The 7,185-nt window shown below is 37.6% G+C and overlaps 1 pseudogene; it reads right to left on the bottom strand.

The window, feature by feature from the left end:
• Nucleotides 1-722: 722 nt before the first annotated feature.
• Nucleotides 723-2,431, bottom strand: LOC149230820 (importin subunit beta-1 pseudogene; annotated as a pseudogene).
• Between the last annotated feature and the right edge of the window lie 4,754 nt (nt 2,432-7,185).

Genomic DNA, 7,185 nt, shown 5'->3' with positions numbered 1-7,185 from the left:
TTATGGAGGTCTATGAGATTTATGAACTTATTTTTGTTCCATGAATATCTATAGATATCAATCTAATGCATAATTTCTTTTGAATTTTGTTCGCATACATTTCAAGTGATTGAAAAAGGGTTGTCACAGTGGACCCTCCATCTATTCAGGGTCTACAACATGGTGTTAATGATTTATCAATTGCAGAATCTTCCAAAGAATACTTGTTCTGCTATCAATATTTTTCTCCCAAAACTAGATGTAACTTCCTATTTAATCTGCAAAGTTTCATTAAGCTTAAGCATGATGACAGTAACAAGATGCATAACAATATCAACTGTGTCTTTACTTGAACATTGAACGACCTGATTCAATGTCTTGTATGCTGCAATCCACATCCTAGATTCACTTGCGTCCTCCCTAGGTGTTGCATCAAGAAGAGCCTCAACAATGTTCTTAAAAAATAGAGAGAGTGGGGAAGAATTTTCCCCTACATATTCATAGCCATGGGATAGGAAATATAATGCACCACAAAAATTTTCAGCAACATTCGACTTTCAAGTAGCACTAATAGGATATTTGGGAAATTTAACTGCATGAATCAAATTTGCATATCCTCTCAACCAAAACCCTGATCCTCAAGGTGGAATCATCATTAACATAATGATAATTATGATATCCCGAACTCCTTTAACTCGACACACCCAAATAATTGCATGCATTTCCAAACTTTCTGGACACATTCAACTCAAAACAACTCGATGCATGGTCATTTGAACCCATTCTGCAGTCTCCTTAATCATTTGAGTCAGATGACAAGAATTCGTCAACAAAATCATTGTAAAAGGCATGATGTCACAACAATGGTGCAAAATTTGAACCCAACATATCAACCAAGTCACCTAGGACCCCAACTGCAGCCTTTATTACTTTCTCATCCCTCCATTAACATGTATGAAAATATAATTTTTTATCAAAATTATTAGAATGAAGCTTAGGTAAACATAACTGGCACTGAAGGCTTTATTTGTAATTTTGATAAAAAAAATAAGGAAATTGAAAAAACTTAAACCAATGATAATGACAAAAATGATAGCTCATAAAAAATTACTAAATACAAAAATCCTCTAGTTGAAATAGAACTTGATTCTTACATGTCTTTTTTTGATAAATATTCCCAAGGAATTGCAAAATGTGACTTGCATAAGGCATCAACAACTCAACCTTCTGTGAAATTTTTAAACCTTGGAAAATTCCTACATAAGCTTCTAGAATTCCATTATGTAGATGAATATTGTATTCAATTATTTCATCATCTCTACTGCACTTCGAAGCATATGCATTACATATATTAAGTATTTCTCAAATTGGAGTCCCATAGCCAATGCAATGTCTCAAAAGCATGAGAATATTGGAGGCCTAATGGATCGATGCAACTGATTGATCGACATATATTGAAGGTAGGTCATAATACCATCACAGAAAGGGAGAACATTGTCATGCAATGCCCTACATTTATCACCAACTACACCAACAATAATAACACAAACTTTGTGTTCTTCAAAGTTTTGAAGACCCACCTCTAAATATCGGTAGAATTCTTGCATGTATTTTCTAAATTCCACGCATATTGCATATGCAAGAGCTCCTATTGCCAACATTGCTTCCTCATGAACAATGGCACTCTGATAGGAAAATACCCTCAAGAAAAGATTGATCATTTGATCAACATATTTTAGAATACAATACTTAGTTGACTCAGAAGCACATAATTTTCGAATGATCACTTTCAAGCAACCACATAGAAGTGCTTTCAAATCATTATGTTTTTCTTTTCCATCTGATGATACTTTCCGCATCTCCAAAGTTTCATTAAGCTTAAGCATGATGACATGAACAATTTGCATAGCAATAGTAGTCGGTTCTTTAGTTGAGCATCAAAAATCTCATTCAATGTCTCGTATGCTGCAGTCCTCAACCTAGATTCACTTGAGTCCTCCCTAGATACTACATCAAGAAGAGCCTCAACAATGTTCTTAAAAAACATAGATAGCGGAGAGAAATTTTCCCTTGCATCTTCATAGCCTAGGGCCAGGAAATACAACTACACCACAAAAAAATTCAGCAACATTCAGTGCATCCTTCAAGCTTTCAAGTAGCACTAATAGGATATGTGGGAAATTTAATTGTGTGATTATGGGTGTCTCCATTGTTGAACTGTGTAAAAATTAAAATATTCTTCCAATGGTCCTTGCAGTTGTGTCCTTAACGTGACTATTCTCATTGAAGAAGGGTTCCCCAAAACATTTTTGGGGCCCTTCCTTTTTTCTTTCTTCGTAATTTTAGGTTTGCAAATTGCTATAGTATACTGGATAGACTTCATCAGTGCTTCATACCTTTCATTAATAATTTTAGGTTTGTAAATTTCTAGAGTAGAGTGGATAGCCTCCATCAGTGCTTCATATCTTTCATTTATATTCACGAGCTCATAAATCTTGGTTGCATGGCGATTTTCTTAATTTCTTTCCTATAGATTTCTTCATGCTAGTTAATGCTCTAAGCTAGCAAGTATTGCTGGTTTTGTTTCTTTTTGGGTATTATTTATTTCTTATGATGAGTTTCATATCTTATCCTAATAAAAACTATTGTACAACAGACTGAGATGCCTTATGTTATTTAAACCCATGCCTTTGTGGTTAATAACTCTGGGTTTCATATGTATGTTAGCTTTTTCGGAAAGAACTATTTAGCACATGGAACATTGTATACCATCATCTGGAATGATTTGAGCCTCATGCAGGATATTTTAGAGGTTTTCTGAACGTGTTTTTAATTTCATGAAGTTTTCTGACCTTCTGATCAATCTAATCTCTCAGGGAAGGGGCCTTTCATTAATTTACTATTATCAACCTTGCTTTCTCTATGTTGGGGCTCTGGGGTTTATGTGTACTCACAAGATTATTATATGTAGCTATCCCTTGTGATAAGTATTTTGTGAAGCCATGGTGAATTTTGGCTCCTAATTTCAATTAGCGTTGTGAGTTTTGGAGTGATTGTGGACTTTTGACCCTCTTCTTTTTAAAATTTAAATTAGTTTTATTTTGGCAACTTTATAAACATTGGTGTATCTTCAAAAGAAGTGGAAAGGAGAATTTGGTGTCAAAATATGATTGTTCAACCAGTAACTGGAAGGCTCAGGTCTTGTGAAGTGCAATGGGGCATTTGGGTTAATAATAATTTTGTTCATTCAGTGAATATAGGGCCCAGGTTGTGTTCTTGTAACAAGTTTTTTGGGGCGGGTAGCAAAATTGAGGTTGTGCTTTTATTTATTTATTTTTATTTTAAATTTAATTTTAATAATTTTTATCCATTCTTTTATCCCTCCCAAAGTTACCTCCCTGGAAAGAACAAACTTCCTTTGGCTCAGGTGCCAATTTTGAGGAGTAAATACTTATTCTCTACAACTTCAAATGATAAATCTATTTTTATTTTTAACCGTTGAAACTGCTTCAACATGACTACAATCAAATGTATTCAATGTATAGATTTAAAACAACATAACTTGAGGCATTGAAACTGCTTCAACATGACTACAATCAAATGTCTTCAATGTATAAAGTTAAAACAATATATCTTGAGGTCAGTGTGCCTTTTGGTTCCTATATTGTACACTTTCAGTACACCTCTTCATATTTCGGGACCCGAACAAAAGTGAGAACACATTTCACGCCCCACCAAAATGCTTACAACTTGCTGAGAATCATAATTATTCAACCCAAAGACTTGGTAACTCCTTACAAAATAATATTTGGGTTGTTTTTCATTGTTTTCCTAAAAAACATATGACATTAAGAAGACAAAAAAAACAGGTTGGGATTTGAAAGAGGCAAAATTCCTTCAAGGATTAAGTTTTTTGCAGATGAGAACATAATTGGTAAAAGGTATGTTTAGAATTAGATGCATCAAATTCTATGAAATCCTTTTGGTTTCCTTTGGAATAATTAACTTAATAAAATTTTAAATTTGTTAATCCGGGGTTTGTACTGGAAAATCTCTTGCCAGTAGCAAACATGAAGGGAAAAAAAGTCTTTTATCGAATGCTGAATGGAATTAATCAAAGTAATGTTTCTATTAACACTGCTAACTCATTAATGCACATAATTTATGGTTATTTTTTTTAATAGATGGAGGTATTGACCATGTCAAAACATTACATATGACCTTTCTATTGAAGTCAACAACTCATCAAGAGAAAATGGGTCTAGAAATGAGGATGCCTCAAGTGTGAATAGGTAACCAAAATAGGGTATTCATTGACATTATCTCACTCAATACCTTATACTTACATAGATTGAGACTTAAGTTTCGTTGATGGTTCCATATACTTCCTCACTCTTGGTTGAATATGTTGATGTATTTATTGGTAGTTCATTTTGAGATTGATTGAATCTTGTGAATAATTGAACTTAAATAATTAAGAACGCATGATGTCAATTGGTAGCCATCTAGACAATAGTAGGGATTCAAAACGAGATACGAAGTGCATACAGGGAAGGATAATTGGTGGGCTCCAGTATTGTAGCAATAATGCTACAACTCCTGGAACTCCCTTCTTTAATTTTATCAACCCGGTACTTCGTAACAAACTTGGAAGCGACGGTGTTGTATGCACAAGTACTAGCTCTTGCCGTAGCTGTCACTTGGTCAGCTGGCGCAAGTCCGCTAGGGGCTCAAGCCAACTTCTATGAGCTCTTAGAAGAAGCTTTTTAACTGATGGATGAAAGCTAATCTCAAAAGAAGCTAATCTATTTGCAAAAAGGAACTGAAAGCCAACAAGGAACTCAAACCCTAGCAAACCCTAATTCTACCAGCTAGTCTTACTGATGCAGAGGTGGGGATGCAAACTACTGAAAGAGATGCCATTACTTCTATGAAGGTAACATGCATGTGTCTAGACTACCTTTATCTGAAGAAAACACTTTTTGTATTTTTGTTTCAATTATTAGAATTATCATGCATGTGCTTTTAACTAGTTTTTTTACTGTGCAGAGGTGGATCAAGGAGGAGAAAGGCTTGAAAAAGGTTGGGAAAGTTTAGAGAGGGTCTAAGGGGTCCCTAACACCCTTACAGAGAGTCTCACAAAGTTTGGCTCCCAAGAAACCGTGTTTATGATCTTCTACAGGAAGTCTGCAGGGGTTCTACAGGATGTTTCAGAGTTTCTACAGGATGTTCAGTAATTCCTACAGGATGTTCTACATTTGGAGTTTGGGTGATGGGTGAGTGGAAGAGGCTGGATGGGTGGATAGGGAGGTAGGAGAGGGGTTGGTAATGCCTTAGTGACCGAGAGATGAGATGATGAGGGGGTGTGCTAAGCTAGTTTGTCTGAAGGAGGGTAGATGGAATGGAAGGCCGAAAAGGGAGGATAATGTGGGCAGTAGTGTAGCTGAGAGAAAAGGGGTCTAATTGGGAGATGAGTAGTTGGCCTGGGCAAGGATTAGAAGGATGAGAGGGTGAGGGAGTAGCACTGCACAGTGCAAACTGAATCAAATCATCCACGTCTTGCATATAATCCAAACATTCCTAACTGTTTAATGGAACCAATGAACAACAACGTTATTCTTAAGGAAAACCATGTGTGGTACTGAAGCAAAGAACCATTCCAAGAGGTCTGAACACATGGAAAACTTATACACCCGAAAATATTGCACCAAAGATTTGCATGAACACGTAAACCAAGGTTTTTGGTGGGTGGCACTGTCTGCAATTCCAGCCCCTAGAAAGAGGTGAAAATGAGTGTGCAGGCAACCCTGTTTTTGGAACTTTTATCAACTCCAATCTCTTCACTCTATTCTAAACAGCTGAAGCAATTCTGTCTTATGATAATGACCTACTTAACCACACCAAGAAATCTAACTCAGCAAACTGCGTTTCAAATGCATGGAAAGAAAACCATAATGCTGAAGGAAAAGATAACAATACAAAGGAAGGAGGCCTTAGGCTCTCAGGTTGGGCCCAACCCCGAGAGCTATGGCTCCTTTTAAAAACTCAGGACGGAGATCAAATAGGACTTCTTTCCATTAAAAAATAATAATCATAAGTCAAATAGCATGACAATAATTGGCTACAAAAGAGCAAAACCAAACTTAGCAGCTCGTAGTGTAGAATGTGCAACAATGTTTCAAAAGTCCTTTTCGAAGGCTAAAGCCTTAGCATTTATACATCACGAGGCCCCAAGCTGGCCTCCTAAATTGGTGGGACTCGGCTGACCAAACTAGGAGTGAACTGCTGCTTCCTCAAAATCCGTTTGGCTGCCTTCTAATCCAGTTGTGGTGGCTGTTAGAGCTCGGAGTTGGGGGTGAAGATCCCGAGGAAGGCCTTTTAATGCTGGACAACCCTCCTACGAATCCTCAACCCCATCTTGGCTGTCTCCTGGTCCTTATCTGCTCGGTTTTGTTCCAATCATGTGTCAAAAAACCTGAAATGAGCACATGTTAGCCACCTAGGAATAGTGACTACCCTTATTCATACAAATGACATAAACATACTAAAAAATGATGCATAAGTTATGAAAAATGAAGGATTGAGCAGAGGTAGTTAGGCCAAATGAGCCCAAAATGTTACCAAATTTGGGGCTCATCATCACCCCCCAGCTAAAATGATTGCTCATCCCTGAGCAACTAATCCAGCTCCTCGTCCTTCATTGCTTTCACCGCCACCCTCACATCCCAGGCTTCTGAAGTGGTCTCTTCCTCACTGGCATGGAACCCAGCCTTCCTTTCCACCTCTTCCCACTGCTTATGCTCTTCTTTTTCTGTGCTGCCTTCCATCAATCCTAACAGCAGAGGTGGGCTTAGCTTGAGGCCAATCCAGCTGGCTTGGAGGTTCTGTATGGACTTTTTGTAGAGGGGCACCCGTGCTAGAGCTTCCCTCATTCGAGTTGGAGTATGGTATTCTCTGATTTTAAGGCTGTGGGACAATGTGTTCCATCAGCGGGTGCAAGCATGAACACAGTTGTCCCCTAACAGTTGCTCCATATCCTCGAAATGTGTTATGGCCTGTGCTTGCTGATCCATATATTTCAATAAAGTTTGAGGGTTGGTGGCTAAGTGTTGGTGGGCCGATATCAATGTAGTGGGATCCCCTGGCTCCACTCTAATCAGGAGTGGCTCATGTAATTCTCGGCCCATGACTTCTTTGACCTCTGCT

This window comes from Pinus tabuliformis, chromosome J (genome assembly GCF_031772625.1).
Source record: "Pinus tabuliformis cultivar Carrire ecotype Pingquan chromosome J, CPIR1, whole genome shotgun sequence".
NCBI lineage: Eukaryota > Viridiplantae > Streptophyta > Pinopsida > Pinales > Pinaceae > Pinus > Pinus tabuliformis.
Note: the sequence above shows the minus strand (reverse complement) of the source record. Positions and strands in the feature narration are given on the sequence as shown.